Source organism: Fundulus heteroclitus, unplaced genomic scaffold, assembly GCF_011125445.2.
Source record: "Fundulus heteroclitus isolate FHET01 unplaced genomic scaffold, MU-UCD_Fhet_4.1 scaffold_2.2, whole genome shotgun sequence".
Taxonomy (NCBI): Eukaryota; Metazoa; Chordata; class Actinopteri; order Cyprinodontiformes; family Fundulidae; genus Fundulus; species Fundulus heteroclitus.
This window is the reverse complement of record NW_023396611.1, coordinates 214,863-232,583: the sequence shown is the minus strand read 5'-3', so window position 1 is coordinate 232,583 and position 17,721 is coordinate 214,863.

Here is a 17,721-nt window from a genome sequence, read left to right as displayed (position 1 = left end):
TACAGGAGGCACAGGTTTAGCCACTTTATACAATTTAAAAGGATATATGCCTCTACTTTATGAGATGATGTAGCTTTTTTTGGCTCTTGGGGGCCGGATAAATTGCCTTGACGGGCCGGATTTGGCCCGCAGGCCGTGTGTTTGAAACGTGCCTTAGAGCAATGCGTGCTGTCTTAGCCCTGATTGCATTATGAAATCGGCTCCTTCCCGCAAATGAGAGACAAATGACAATTTAGGGGGCTTTTCTGTATCTGAACAACATGGATGAGGCCGTCCCCATGCGCCTGGCAGGACACGGCTCAGGGATGACTGAAATACATGACTTCAGTCAGTCAGCTCCCTCTGAACAGCTCCAGTTGCAAAGAAAGCAGCGTAGTTCGAACTTGAACCAGCGACACACAGTTTCTCCTAGTTTTCTACTGTAATGCTGGGGCCAGTTTAAATATAATGCGGTACCGCGCGCGAGCTATTTTTAGAAACACAACGTCACAATGACGTCACATCACGTGGTACGCAGTGGGGCAAACTCCTGAAACCCGCCGCTGTTTCGCTGTAAAAGAGACATGCGTTAGCCTAGGTTTTACTCGGTAAACGACTGCTTTTTCCAAATCTAAGACCATGGTTTTTAAACATTGTTGCTATAGAACGTGCAACAGTGACTCGAGGTACGCTGATCGGCCGCATATGAAGGATGTTTTCTTCAAGACTGCCAAGGAGAAATGTGTGCGCTGGGACCGGGGCGGTCGCCCTACACAACAGTTCAACCCGGAAAAAGTTACCAAATTCAAGTACGTATGTAGCAAGCATTTTGTCGGAGGAAAGGGCACAACCGAAGAACATCCTGACCCAATTCCAGCGACATCAAGTCAAGGTAAGAGTATTTTGGTGGCCGACATGTTAATAAAGTAGCGCCTGCTACCATGATAGCATATAGGCTATCATGGTAGCAGGCGCTAACTTGATACCCTGCTACCAGGATAGCTTACTCAAAAACATTTCAAATAAGACAAACATTAAACATATACCCATTCCTGGACGGTGATTGCAAACAACAACAAAAAAAAAAAACGGCCGACGCTGCCATGATCGCCGCGCAGGAAAAAAAAACAAAGCTTACCGTTCATCAACTCGGCCAGTTTTCCGGTCTTTTTAAACCCTCGAACCTCAAGCCATCGTTTGAGCTGAAGGTTGGTGTGTTCTTCGACAGATCGACCAGTAATCCGTGCACCTGGGACATCGTCTAGGGAAAGTTTAACGGCTGTAAAGTCGGTCAGATCGCTGTTTCTGTTGCGCTTGTAATAGCTGGGTTATCCGTGCTTTCTCTCCTGTATGCCCTACCTAAGCGGCAAAAGGGGCGTTGCTCTTGAGACGGTGACGTCACGTGCGCGGTACCGCATTGCCGGTTTGGCTTATTAGCCAAACCGGCTAATAAGCCACTCATCATCATCATCATCATCATCATCATCATCATCATCATGTGGCAGCGGGTCAGTAGGATCTCTGAAAACATGCTCCCTCCACATTCTTCCATCGGCGATAAGCAGCCTCTGATGTTGACCCTGGTTCAGGATAGGATTCGTCTGTGCGTACCGGCTCTTGATGCATCGACTCAGACCCCTTTGAAGCTTCTTCAATGCATTGTTCTTCACAATCCTCCCAAAGTTGCGGTTATTATGCCTTAATAATGTCATTCAGTTCAATATGCCTGTTGCTGCCGCATTTCCTACCACACTTTTTCCTTCTGCTCAACTTTCTATGTAACTCTGTAACCCGCAGGCGCCTCGCTCTCACTAATAACAACAAAGATGGCGGGTTGATTGCACGTTTCTTTAGCAGCGACACAGCGCCTCCAGTGGGCCCAGCATAGCTACTACACCTTCACAGTTGTGCTGCGTCTCATGTGGATGCACATTTTTTCCCCCCTTAATCGCTTATAAAAATAAAAATTCATCGGCGTGTAGATGAGGCCTGAGAGACCAATCAGAGGCTCAGGACGCTTGATGCAGGAGTTTGAGTTAATGGACCGAATAGGGCGTGTGCACGTGACGCGATATTTAACTCAGTCATGATGGTCAAATTTAACAGACTGAATTTTTGGTTTCTAACGTCTGTAAGCCGTAGCCATCAAGATTTTAGGAAATAAAAGCTTGAGATGTTTCATTCCACTTATAACAAATCTATTTCATGAGTTTCTTTCTTTTTTTACAAAATTCAAATTTTATTCTAATCACACACACACACACACACACACACACACACACACACACACACACACATATATATATATAATATATAAACAAGGCTATGCTAATGCACTGCTTTGTGTGCTTGAACTCAGTGAAACGTCAGATTTGGGAGAATACTGTAAACAAGCAGGGGAATGCAGCGCATTGACTTGGACCCCTTGGTTGCTGTGGCTTTGGGTCTGGCGAGACATTGAGCCTTGGAGGGAAGCTCGGTCTCCACGCTGAGGTGATCTTTTGGCTTTTGTCTTAAATGGCGAGGCGGGAAGCATCCTTTAAATTTCTTGCACGCACGCACGCTCTGTCTTTTTCAAGTGAGAATGCTATACAGCATTCTCACTTATTGTTTTCCTGTTTTTCTTTATCAAGTGAGAATGCTATACAGCATTCTCACTTATTGTTTTCCTGTTTTTCTTTATTTTTATTATTATTATTATTATTCCGTACGTTTTTCGACTTCCTACTAGTTCTGCATTTTTCAACCGATTTCAACCATTCTGGTATCAAAACGTTCAGCTCCTTCAGGACATTACTGCTAAGACTTTTGGTAATTATAACCTTTATAATATTTAAAATATTCAACTTTTTGTAACTTTTTTGCTCTCATTCAAATGAATGGAGAATCCTTCAAATTCTTCAAATATTTCAGCTTTTTGACAGCTTACTGCTTCAGCCTACTTTCAGCTAGAAACGCCATTCAACTTTTAAAATGTAGTGATATCTTTCAGCTATTATGGTATAGTTCAGCTTTTTCATATCTTTTACCATTTTCATATAGTACCTCCTTAAAATAATTTTGGCTTTTCAAGAAATTCAGCAAATAACATGCGTTGCTATGGTTGTCAAGGAGCCTCTGTTAGAGTGCGCACTCTAGAAATTCAACAAATTCTTCTTCTCCGAACAACTTCTTCTCACTCGCTCAAATTTCACCCTATCCACATAAATTATACATCAAAACGTAGGAATTTTTGTCTGGATTCGGAAAATGTAACCATCATTGGTGTGGGTTTTATAGATTTTTCGCAAATCACCTCAGAGCGACACTAACCCGAAACCTTCCCCATTCATTTCCTATGGAGCGGTTTTCAAAAATGACACCTGGAAATCCAAAACATCACATGTATTTACATCGTCACTACTCCTAAACCGTTTCATGTACAGGCACGAGACTTTCACACATTCATGTCCAGACCCTTCTGGCGCTCACAAAAGAGAAATTTTGTCGATAAATGTTACGGTTTTGCCGCGGGAACAATTTGTTCGGGAGTAGCGTTTTGGGAAAATGCTAAAACAGGATCAGACTTCAATCTCCCCAAATGAGGCACTTTTCTACATCGTCGCTACTCCTAAACCGTTTTATGTACAGGCATGAGACTTTCACACATGAATGTCCCGACCCTTCTGGCACTCATAAAAAAGGAATTTTGTGGATAACTGTTACGGTTTTTCCGCAGGAACAATTTGTTCGGGAGTAGCGAATGTGCAAAATCCTTAAAACGCTTTGGAGCTTCATTCTTCCACATCATCCACTTTTTACATCGTCGCTGTGCCTACACCGATTTTTGTACAAACCTAAAAATGAACTCCATAGTCCTCAAAAGCCTGCTGATACTCAGAGTGAAAGAATTATTTTGATATCTCTTATACTTTTTCAGCTACAGCGATTTGTTCGGGACCATTTGTAGAGGATTTCTCAAATTTCATAAAAATCCTCTTTATATCATAATTTTTTACGCCTAAATTAAAATATTTCTAGCAAAAACCGATAGTTTTTCTTGTTCTCCTATCCGTTACGAACTAAACGCTGAAAAAATTATGTCTCTACCATTTACAGAACAGGAGATATGGAGCGTTGTTTGAGGCAAAGTTCTCCATTCTATTTCAATGAGGCAGAGTCTGACAAAGTCTCTGCACTTCTGTGGACTGGCCCGCTGCAGCTGTGTCAGTGAGTTTCCATGACGACGGAACTCTGAGGGCCAGAGGGAGAATCTCCATTGAGATACAATGGCAACTTTCGACGCCCGCTGCAGCGGCTGTGATTAATGTAGGAGCCTGAAATTCGCACAGTCACTTCCTCTTAACATTTTAAAATTTTCAAGTGACTTTCAGCCATGTGTCAGTTTTCTGGCCCATTTTGGATGTCACATGCTTTCCTTTGGCCTTTGCTTCCAACAGGACCTGGCATGATGCCCAGACACGACCCAATTGGCCAATACAGCACCCCCCACATGTGGGAAATGGCGCTACTGACCATTTTGGTCAAATGTTGAGTTCTTGGCCCAGATGTGGTGAGGCTGAGTTGCTAAAGGAGGCCAATCTGACCCATGAACTTTGGTCACGTTTGGTGACATTAAGTATTGGCACCCCTTTTTGAGGCACTTCCCAGTACAGGATTTGGACCAAACTGACAGAGTACAATCACCCGGTGATACTGAACACAACCATGCTAGAGGCTAACGGTTAGCATGTTGCTAACCAGAAGTAGCTTTAGAAAGGTCCTACCAACTTCTGCTTAGCCGGGGTTGTTCTGCCTTTACAGACAAATAGAGGGCTACAGCTGTGAGGGAGTCTCCATGACAACCCTTTTAGCCAGAGGCTTCTAGGAGGTCCATTGACTTAACATGGCACCTTTCGAAGGGCACTGTGGGTGCTTTGAAGACCGTAGGAAGCTGAAATTCGCAGTGTTACTCCCCGTTAGTATTTTTGACGGTACCACGAGGCAGGCGCCTTGCTAAATTTCTTCAGAATTTTTTTAGTTGTTCTTAATCTTCAAATTCTTCAATTTTTTTTAATTTTTCAAATTTTTCAAATTCCTTCAAATTTGTTCAAATTCTCTAAATTTCTTCTAAATGTTTTAAATTCTTCAAGTTTGTCAAATTCTTCAAATTTTTCAAATTCCTTCAAATTTTTTGAAAATTTTTAAATATTTCAAATTTCTTCAAACTTTTCAAATTCCTTCAAACTTTTTCAATTTCTCCAAATTTCTTCAAATTTTTCAAATTCTTCAAATTTTTCAAATTCTTCAAATTTCTTCAAATTTTTCAAACTTCAAAATCCTTCAAATTCTTCTATTTCTTTCAATTCTTCAAACTTTTTCAAATTCTTCAAATCTGATTTCAATGTTTTCTGCATCTTCTGCTCAATCATTCTGCAGATTAGCATTCTCACTGCTGTTTCGCAGGAACAGCCTTTTCTAGTTTTTATTATTATCAAGTGAGAATGCTATACAGCATTCTCACTTATTGTTTTCCTGTTTTTCTTTATTTTTATTATTATTATTATTATTATTATTCCGTACGTTTTCTGACTTCTAACTACTTCTGCATTTTTCAACCGATTTCAACCATTCTGGTATCAAAACGTTCAGCTCCTTCAGGACATTACTGCTAAGACTTTTGGTAATTATAACTTTTATAATATTTAAAATATTCAACTTTTTGTAACTTTTTTGCTCTCATTCAAATGAATGGAGAATCCTTCAAATTCTTCAAATATTTCAGCTTTTTGACAGCTTACTGCTTCAGCCTACTTTCAGCTAGAAACGCCATTCAACTTTTAAAATGTAGTGATATCTTTCAGCTATTATGGTATAGTTCAGCTTTTTCATATCTTTTACCATTTTCATATAGTACCTCCTTAAAATAATTTTGGCTTTTCAAGAAATTCAGCAAATAACATGCGTTGCTATGGTTGTCAAGGAGCCTCTGTTAGAGTGCGCACTCTAGAAATTCAACAAATTCTTCTTCTCCGAACAACTTCTTCTCACTCGCTCAATTTTCAACCTATCCACATAAATTATACATCAAAACGTAGGAATTTTTGTCTGGATTCGGAAAATGTAACCATCATTGGTGTGGGATTTATAGATTTTTCGCAAATCACCTCAGAGCGACACTAACCCGAAACCTTCCCCATTCATTTCCTATGGAGCGGTTTTCAAAAATGACACCTGGAAATCCAAAACATCACATGTATTTACATCGTCACTACTCCTAAACCGTTTCATGTACAGGCACGAGACTTTCACACATTCATGTCCAGACCCTTCTGGCGCTCACAAAAGAGAAATTTTGTCGATAAATGTTACGGTTTTGCCGCAGGAACAATTTGTTCGGGAGTAGCGTTTTGGGAAAATGCTAAAACAGGATCAGACTTCAATCTCCCCAAATGAGGCACTTTTCTACATCGTCGCTACTCCTAAACCGTTTTATGTACAGGCATGAGACTTTCACACATGAATGTCCCGACCCTTCTGGCACTCATAAAAAAGGAATTTTGTGGATAACTGTTACGGTTTTTCCGCAGGAACAATTTGTTCGGGAGTAGCGAATGTGCAAAATCCTTAAAACGCTTTGGAGCTTCATTCTTCCACATCATCCACTTTTTACATCGTCGCTGTGCCTACACCGATTTTTGTACAAACCTAAAAATGAACTCCATAGTCCTCAAAAGCCTGCTGATACTCAGAGTGAAAGAATTATTTTGATTATCTCTTATACTTTTTCAGCTACAGCGATTTGTTCGGGACCGTTTGTAGAGGATTTCTCAAATTTCATAAAAATCCTCTTTATATCATAATTTTTACGCCTAAATTAAAATATTTCTAGCAAAAACCGATAGTTTTTCTTGTTCTCCTATCCGTTACGAACTAAACGCTGAAAAAATTATGTCTCTACCATTTACAGAACAGGAGATATGGAGCGTTGTTTGAGGCAAAGTTCTCCATTCTATTTCAATGAGGCAGAGTCTGACAAAGTCTCTGCACTTCGGGAGACTGGCCGCTGCAGCTGTGTCAGTGAGTTTCCATGACGACGGAACTCTGAGGGCCAGAGGGAGAATCTCCATTGAGATACAATGGCAACTTTCGACGCCCGCTGCAGCGGCTATGATTAATGTAGGAGCCTGAAATTCGCACAGTCACTTCCTCTTAACATTTTAAAATTTTCAAGTGACTTTCAGCCATGTGTCAGTTTTCTGTCCCATTTTGGATGTCACATGCTTTCCTATTGGGCCTTTGCTTCCAACAGGACCTGGCATGATGCCCAGACACGACCCAATTGGCCAATACAGCACCCCCCACATGTGGGAAATGGCGCTACTGACCATTTTGGTCAAATGTTGAGTTCTGGGCCCAGATGTGGTGAGGCTGAGTTGCTAAAGGAGGCCAATCTGACCCATGAACTTTGGTCACGTTTGGTGACATTAAGTATTGGCACCCCTTTTTGAGGCACTTCCCAGTACAGGATTTGGACCAAACTGACAGAGTACAATCACCCGGTGATACTGAACACAACCATGCTAGCGGCTAACGGTTAGCATGTTGCTAACCAGAAGTAGCTTTAGAAAGGTCCTACCAACTTCTGCTTAGCCGGGGTTGTTCTGCCTTTACAGACAAATAGAGGGCTACAGCTGTGAGGGAGTCTCCATGACAACCCTTTTAGCCAGAGGCTTCTAGGAGGTCCATTGACTTAACATGGCACCTTTCGAAGGCTACTGCGGGTGCTGTGAAGACCGTAGGAAGCTGAAATTCGCAGTGTTACTCCCTGTTCGTATTTTTGACGGTACCACGAGGCAGGCGCCTTGCTAAATTTCTTCAGAATTTTTTTAGTTGTTCTTAATCTTCAAATTCTTCAATTTTTTTTTTTTTCAAATTTTTCAAAGTCCTTCAAATTTGTTCAAATTCTTCAAATTTCTTCTAAATTTTTTAAATTCTTCAAGTTTGTCAAATTCTTCAAATTTTTCAAATTCCTTCAAACTTTTTCAAATTCTCCAAATTTCTTCAAATTTTTCAAATTCTTCAAATTTTTCAAATTCTTCAAATTTCTTCAAAATTTTCAAACTTCAAAATCCTTCAAATTCTTCTATTTCTTTCAATTCTTCAAACTTTTTCAAATTCTTCAAATCTGATTTCAATGTTTTCTGCATCTTCTGCTCAATCATTCTGCAGATTAGCATTCTCACTGCTGTTTCGCAGGAACAGCCTTTTCTAGTTATTATTATTATTATTCCGTACGTTTTCTGACTTCTAACTACTTCTGCATTTTTCAACCGATTTCAACCATTCTGGTATCAAAACGTTCAGCTCCTTCAGGACATTACTGCTAAGACTTTTGGTAATTATAACTTTTATAATATTTAAAATATTCAACTTTTTGTAACTTTTTTGCTCTCATTCAAATGAATGGAGAATCCTTCAAATTCTTCAAATATTTCAGCTTTTTGACAGCTTACTGCTTCAGCCTACTTTCAGCTAGAAACGCCATTCAACTTTTAAAATGTAGTGATATCTTTCAGCTATTATGGTATAGTTCAGCTTTTTCATATCTTTTACCATTTACATATAGTACCTCCTTAAAATAATTTTGGCTTTTCAAGAAATTCAGCAAATAACATGCGTTGCTATGGTTGTCAAGGAGCCTCTGTTAGAGTGCGCACTCTAGAAATTCAACAAATTCTTCTTCTCCGAACAACTTCTTCTCACTCGCTCAATTTTCAACCTATCCACATGAATTATACATCAAAACGTAGGAATTTTTGTCTGGATTCGGAAAATGTAACCGTCATTGGTGTGGGATTTATAGATTTTTCGCAAATCACCTCAGAGCGACACTAACCCGAAACCTTCCCCATTCATTTCCTATGGAGCGGTTTTCAAAAATGACACCTGGAAATCCAAAACATCACATGTATTTACATCGTCACTACTCTTAAACCGTTTCATGTACAGGCACGAGACTTTCACACATTCATGTCCCGACCCTTCTGGCGCTCACAAAAGAGAAATTTTGTCGATAAATGTTACGGTTTTGCCGCAGGAACAATTTGTTCGGGAGTAGCGTTTTGGGAAAATGCTAAAACAGGATCAGACTTCAATCTCCCCAAATGAGGCACTTTTCTACATCGTCGCTACTCCTAAACCGTTTTATGTACAGGCATGAGACTTTCACACATGAATGTCCCGACCCTTCTGGCACTCATAAAAAAGGAATTTTGTGGATAACTGTTACGGTTTTTCCGCAGGAACAATTTGTTCGGGAGTAGCGAATGTGCAAAATCCTTAAAACGCTTTGGAGCTTCATTCTTCCACATCATCCACTTTTTACATCGTCGCTGTGCCTACACCGATTTTTGTACAAACCTAAAAATGAACTCCATAGTCCTCAAAAGCCTGCTGATACTCAGAGTGAAAGAATTATTTTGATATCTCTTATACTTTTTCAGCTACAGCGATTTGTTCGGGACCGTTTGTAGAGGATTTCTCAAATTTCATAAAAATCCTCTTTATATCATAATTTTTTACGCCTAAATTAAAATATTTCTAGCAAAAACCGATAGTTTTTCTTGTTCTCCTATCCGTTACGAACTAAACGCTGAAAAAATGATGTCTCTACCATTTACAGAACAGGAGATATGGAGCGTTGTTTGAGGCAAAGTTCTCCATTCTATTTCAATGAGGCAGAGTCTGACAAAGTCTCTGCACTTCGGGAGACTGGCCGCTGCAGCTGTGTCAGTGAGTTTCCATGACGACGGAACTCTGAGGGCCAGGAGGGAGAATCTCCATTGAGATACAATGGCAACTTTCGACGCCCGCTGCAGCGGCTATGATTAATGTAGGAGCCTGAAATTCGCACAGTCACTTCCTCTTAACATTTTAAAATTTTAAAGTGACTTTCAGCCATGTGTCAGTTTTCTGTGCCATTTTGGATTTCACATGCTTTCCTATTGGGCCTTTGCTTCCAACAGGACCTGGCATGATGCCCAGACACGACCCAATTGGCCAATACAGCACCAGCCACATGTGGGAAATGGCGCTACTGACCATTTTGGTCAAATGTTGAGTTCTTGGCCCAGATGTGGTGAGGCTGAGTTGCTAAAGGAGGCCAATCTGACCCATGAACTTTGGTCACGTTTGGTGACATTAAGTATTGGCACCCCTTTTTGAGGCACTTCCCAGTACAGGATTTGGACCAAACTGACAGAGTACAATCACCCGGTGATACTGAACACAACCATGCTAGCGGCTAACGGTTAGCATGTTGCTAACCAGAAGTAGCTTTAGAAAGGTCCTACCAACTTCTGCTTAGCCGGGGTTGTTCTGCCTTTACAGACAAATAGAGGGCTACAGCTGTGAGGGAGTCTCCATGACAACCCTTTTAGCCAGAGGCTTCTAGGAGGTCCATTGACTTCACATGGCACCTTTCGAAGGGCACTGTGGGTGCTGTGAAGACCGTAGGAAGCTGAAATTCGCAGTGTTACTCCCCGTTAGTATTTTAGACGGTACCACGAGGCAGGCGCCTTGCTAAATTTCTTCAGAATTTTTTTTAGTTGTTCTTAATCTTCAAATTCTTCAATTTTTTTTTATTTTTCAAATTTTTCAAATTCCTTCAAATTTGTTCAAATTCTCTAAATTTCTTCTAAATGTTTTAAATTCTTCAAGTTTGTCAAATTCTTCAAATTTTTCAAATTCCTTCAAATTTTTTGACAATTTTTAAATATTTCAAATTTCTTCAAATTTTTCAAATTCCTTCAAACTTTTTCAATTTCTCCAAATTTCTTCAAATTTTTCAAATTCTTCAAATTTCTTCAAATTTTTCAAACTTCAAAATCCTTCAAATTCTTCTATTTCTTTCAATTCTTCAAACCTTTTCAAATTCTTCAAATCTGATTTCAATGTTTTCTGCATCTTCTGCTCAATCATTCTGCAGATTAGCATTCTCACTGCTGTTTCGCAGGAACAGCCTTTTCTAGTTTTTATTATCAAGTGAGAATGCTATACAGCATTCTCACTTATTGTTTTCCTGTTTTTCTTTATTTTTATTATCAAGTGAGAATGCTATACAGCATTCTCACTTATTGTTTTCCTGTTTTTCTTTACTTTTTATTATTATTATTCCGTACGTTTTTCGACGCCTAACTCGTTCCGCATTTTTCAACCGATTTCAACCATTCTGGTATCAAAACGTTCAGCTCCTTCAGGACATTACTGCTAAGACTTTTGGTAATTATAACTTTTATAATATTTAAAATATTTAACTTTTTGTGCGTTTTTTGCTCTCATTGAAATTGAATGGAGAATCCTTCAAATTCTTCAAATATTTCAGCTTTTTGACAGCTTACTGCTTCAGCCTACTTTCAGCTAGAAACGCCATTCAACTTTTAAAATGTAGTGATATCTTTCAGCTATTATGGTATAGTTCAGCTTTTTCATATCTTTTACCATTTTCATATAGTACCTCCTTAAAATAATTTTAGGCTTTTCAAGAAATTCAGCAAATAACATACGTTGCTATGGTTGTCAAGGAGCCTCTGTTAGAGTGCGCACTCTAGAAATTCAACAAATTCTTCTTCTCCGAACAACTTCTTCTCACTCGCTCAATTTTCAACCTATCCACATAAATTATACATCAAAACGTAGGAATTTTTGTCTGGATTCGGAAAATGTAACCGTCATTGGTGTGGGATTTATAGATTTTTCGCAGATCACCTCAGAGCGACACTAACCCGAAACCTTCCCCATTCATTTCCTATGGAGCGGTTTTCAAAAATGACACCTGGAAATCCAAAACATCACATGTATTTACATCGTCACTACTCCTAAACCGTTTCATGTACAGGCACGAGACTTTCACACATTCATGTCCAGACCCTTCTGGCGCTCACAAAAGAGAAATTTTGTCGATAAATGTTACGGTTTTGCCGCAGGAACAATTTGTTCGGGAGTAGCGTTTTGGGAAAATGCTAAAACAGGATCAGACTTCAATCTCCCCAAATGAGGCACTTTTCTACATCGTCGCTACTCCTAAACCGTTTTATGTACAGGCATGAGACTTTCACACATGAATGTCCCGACCCTTCTGGCACTCATAAAAAAGGAATTTTGTGGATAACTGTTACGGTTTTTCCGCAGGAACAATTTGTTCGGGAGTAGCGAATGTGCAAAATCCTTAAAACGCTTTGGAGCTTCATTCTTCCACATCATCCACTTTTTACATCGTCGCTGTGCCTACACCGATTGTTGTACAAACCTAAAAATGAACTCCATAGTCCTCAAAAGCCTGCTGATACTCAGAGTGAAAGAATTATTTTGATATCTCTTATACTTTTTCAGCTACAGCGATTTGTTCGGGACCGTTTGTAGAGGATTTCTCAAATTTCATAAAAATCCTCTTTATATCATAATTTTTTACGCCTAAATTAAAATATTTCTAGCAAAAACCGATAGTTTTTCTTGTTCTCCTATCCGTTACGAACTAAACGCTGAAAAAATGATGTCTCTACCATTTACAGAACAGGAGATATGGAGCGTTGTTTGAGGCAAAGTTCTCCATTCTATTTCAATGAGGCAGAGTCTGACAAAGTCTCTGCACTTCGGGAGACTGGCCGCTGCAGCTGTGTCAGTGAGTTTCCATGACGACGGAACTCTGAGGGCCAGAGGGACACGCTCCATTCGGATAGAATAGCAACTTTCAACATCCACTGCAGTGGCTGTGATTAATGTAGGAGCCTGAAATTCGCACAGTCACTTCCTCTTAACATTTTAAAATTTTCAAGTGACTTTCAGCCATGTGTCAGTTTTCTGTCCCATTTTAGATGTCACATGCTTTCCTATTGGGCCTTTGCTTCCAACAGGACCTGGCATGATGCCCAGACACGACCCAATTGGCCAATACAGCACCCCCCACATGTGGTAAATGGCGCTACTGACCATTTTGGTCAAATGTTGAGTTCTTGGCCCAGATGTGGTGAGGCTGAGTTGCTAAAGGAGGCCAATCTGACCCATGAACTTTGGTCACGTTTGGTGACATTAAGTATTGGCCTCCCTTTTTGAGGCACTTCCCAGTACAGGATTTGGACCAAACTGACAGAATACAATCACCCGGTGATACTGAACACAACCATGCTAGCGGCTAACGGTTAGCATGTTGCTAACCAGAAGTAGCTTTAGAAAGGTCCTACCAACTTCTGCTTAGCCGGGGTTGTTCTGCCTTTACAGACAAATAGAGGGCTACAGCTGTGAGGGAGTCTCCATGACAACCCTTTTAGCCAGAGGCTTCTAGGAGGTCCATTGACTTAACATGGCACCTTTCGAAGGGCACTGTGGGTGCTGTGAAGACCGTAGGAAGCTGAAATTCGCAGTGTTACTCCCCGTTAGTATTTTTGACGGTACCACGAGGCAGGTGCCTTGCTAAATTTCTTCAGAATTTTTTAGTTGTTCTTAATCTTCAAATTCTTCAATTTTTTTTAATTTTTCAAATTTTTCAAATTCCTTCAAATTTGTTCAAATTCTCTAAATTTCTTCTATATTTTTTAAATTCTTCAAGTTTGTCAAATTCTTCAAATTTTTCAAATTCCTTCAAATTTTTTGAAAATTTTTAAATATTTCAAATTTCTTCAAATTTTTCAAATTCCTTCAAACTTTTTCAAATTCTCCAAATTTCTTCAAATTTTCAAATTCTTCAAATTTTTCAAATTCTTCAAATTTCAAATTTTTCAAACTTCAAAATCCTTCAAATTCTTCTATTTCTTTCAATTCTTCAAACTTTTTCAAATTCTTCAAATCTGATTTCAATGTTTTCTGCATCTTCTGCTCAATCATTCTGCAGATTAGCATTCTCACTGCTGTTTCGCAGGAACAGCCTTTTCTAGTTATTATTATTATTCCGTACGTTTTCTGACTTCTAACTACTTCTGCATTTTTCAACCGATTTCAACCATTCTGGTATCAAAACGTTCAGCTCCTTCAGGACATTACTGCTAAGACTTTTGGTAATTATAACTTTTATAATATTTAAAATATTCAACTTTTTGTAACTTTTTTGCTCTCATTCAAATGAATGGAGAATCCTTCAAATTCTTCAAATATTTCAGCTTTTTGACAGCTTACTGCTTCAGCCTACTTTCAGCTAGAAACACCATTCAACTTTTAAAATGTAGTGATATCTTTCAGCTATTATGGTATAGTTCAGCTTTTTCATATCTTTTACCATTTTCATATAGTACCTCCTTAAAATAATTTTGGCTTTTCAAGAAATTCAGCAAATAACATGCGTTGCTATGGTTGTCAAGGAGCCTCTGTTAGAGTGCGCACTCTAGAAATTCAACAAATTCTTCTTCTCCAAACAACTTCTTCTCACTCGCTCAATTTTCAACCTATCCACATAAATTATACATCAAAACGTAGGAATTTTTGTCTGGATTCGGAAAATGTAACCATCATTGGTGTGGGATTTATAGATTTTTCGCAAATCACCTCAGAGCGACACTAACCCGAAACCTTCCCCATTCATTTCCTATGGAGCGGTTTTCAAAAATGACACCTGGAAATCCAAAACATCACATGTATTTACATCGTCACTACTCCTAAACCGTTTCATGTACAGGCACGAGACTTTCACACATTCATGTCCAGACCCTTCTGGCGCTCACAAAAGAGAAATTTTGTCGATAAATGTTACGGTTTTGCCGCAGGAACAATTTGTTCGGGAGTAGCGTTTTGGGAAAATGCTAAAACAGGATCAGACTTTAATCTCCCCAAATGAGGCACTTTTCTACATCGTCGCTACTCCTAAACCGTTTTATGTACAGGTATGAGACTTTCACACATGAATGTCCCGACCCTTCTGGCACTCATAAAAAAGGAATTTTGTGGATAGCTGTTACGGTTTTTCCGCAGGAACAATTTGTTCGGGAGTAGCGAATGTGCAAAATCCTTAAAACGCTTTGGAGCTTCATTCTTCCACATCATCCACTTTTTACATCGTCGCTGTGCCTACACCGATTTTTGTACAAACCTAAAAATGAACTCCATAGTCCTCAAAAGCCTGCTGATACTCAGAGTGAAAGAATTATTTTGATATCTCTTATACTTTTTCAGCTAGAGTGATTTGTTCGGGACCGTTTGTAGAGGATTTCTCAAATTTCATAAAAATCCTCTTTATATCATAATTTTTTACGCCTAAATTAAAATATTTCTAGCAAAAACCGATAGTTTTTCTTGTTCTCCTATCCGTTACGAACTAAACGCTGAAAAAATTATGTCTCTACCATTTACAGAACAGGAGATATGGAGCGTTGTTTGAGGCAAAGTTCTCCATTCTATTTCAATGAGGCAGAGTCTGACAAAGTCTCTGCACTTCGGGAGACTGGCCGCTGCAGCTGTGTCAGTGAGTTTCCATGACGACGGAACTCTGAGGGCCAGAGGGAGAATCTCCATTGAGATACAATGGCAACTTTCGACGCCCGCTGCAGCGGCTGTGATTAATGTAGCAATCTGAAATTCGCACAGTCACTTCCTCTTGACATTTTAAAATTTTCAAGTGACTTTCAGCCATGTGTCAGTTTTCTGTCCCATTTTGGATGTCACATGCTTTCCTATTGGGCCTTTGCTTCCAACAGGACCTGGCATGATGCCCAGACACGACCCAATTGGCCAATACAGCACCCCCCACATGTGGGAAATGGCACTACACACCATTTTGGTCAAATGTTGAGTTCTTGGCCCAGATGTGGTGAGGCTGAGTTGCTAAAGGAGGCCAATCTGACCCATGAACTTTGGTCACGTTTGGTGACATTAAGTATTGGCACCCCTTTTTGAGGCACTTCCCAGTACAGGAGTTGGACCAAACTGACAGAGTACAATCACCCGGTGATACTGAACACAACCATGCTAGCGGCTAACGGTTAGCATGTTGCTAACCAGATAGCTTTAGAAAGGTCCTACCAACTTCTGCTTAGCCGGGGTTGCTCTGCCTTTACAGACAAATAGAGGGCTACAGCTGTGAGGGAGTCTCCATGACAACCCTTTTAGCCAGAGGCTTCTAGGAGGTCCATTGACTTAACATGGTACCTTTCGAAGGCTACTGCGGGTGCTGTGAAGACCGTAGGAAGCTGAAATTCGCAGTGTTACTCCCTGTTAGTATTTTTGACGGTACCACGAGGCAGGCGCCTTGCTAAATTTCTTCAGAATTTTTTTTAGTTGTTTTTAATCTTCAAATTCTTCAATTTTTTTAATTTTTCAAATTCCTTAAAATTTGTTCAAATTCTCCAAATTTCTTCAAAATTTTTAAATTCTTCAAGTTTGTCAAATTCTTCAATTTTTTCAAATTCCTTCAAATTTTTTGAAAATTTTCAAATATTTCAAATTTCTTCAAACTTCTTCAAATTCTCCAAATTTCTTCAAATGTTTCAAATTCTTCAAATTTTTCAAATTCTTCAAATTTTTCAAACTTCAAAATCCTTCAAATTCTTCTATTTCTTTCAATTCTTCAAACTTTTTCAAATTCTTCAAATCTGATTTCAATGTTTTCTGCATCTTTTGCTCAATCATTCTGCAGATTAGCATTCTCACTGCTGTTTCGCAGGAACAGCCTTTTCTAGTTATTATTATTATTCCGTACGTTTTTCGACTTCCTACTAGTTCTGCATTTTTCAACCGATTTCAACCATTCTGGTATCAAACCGTTCAGCTCCTTCAGGACATTACTGCTAAGACTTTTGGTAATTATAACTTTTATAATATTTAAAATATTCAACTTTTTGTAACTTTTTTGCTCTCATTCAAATGAATGGAGAATCCTTCAAATTCTTCAAATATTTCAGCTTTTTGACAGCTTACTGCTTCAGCCTACTTTCAGCTAGAAACGCCATTCAACTTTTAAAATGTAGTGATATCTTTCAGCTATTATGGTATAGTTTAGCTTTTTCATATCTTTTACCATTTTCATATAGTACCTCCTTAAAATAATATTGGCTTTTCAAGAAATTCAGCAAATAACATGCGTTGCTATGGTTGTCAAGGAGCCTCTGTTAGAGTGCGCACACAACACGACAGCTTCAATAATTTACGTTTATGACGAGGAGAGAAGAAGTAAACAATAACCTGATATGTTTCTTTAGATAACAGATGCGGTTTAAATAGCTGAGTTAATTAAAAAGTAGGCATACCTCCTGGGCACATGTTGTCACACAGAAAACGCAAACTTTAGTTTATTTTACACTAATTAAAACAGTTTATTTTACAGGGATAATGCAAGATTTTATGAGTTTTCACTAATAAAAAAACAAAAAACATGTGGCTTGCATTTCTTAACCGTTCCCCTATCCTAAGACACCCTAAAATAAAAATGGCTGAGCAAAGATCTGAGGATCCAGATGTGCAAAAAAAAAAGTCTGGCAGCTGTAATTACAGTGAAAGGGGCTGAAAACAAATGCACGCCACACTTTTCTGATTTTTTTATTCATAAAACCTGTAAGCTTTTTATTCCACCTATATACTTTCTGCTGGTCAGTCACATGAAATTCCAAGTTTTTGGCTAAAATGTGACAATGTGGGAGTGTCCAACACGACAGCTTCAATAATTTACGTTTATGACGAAGAGCGAAGAAGTAAACACACTGCAAAAAGAGAACTAAAAATAAGTAGAATTTTCTTGAAATGAATGTATTTGCCCTTGATTTGAGCAGGTAAATAAGATTATCT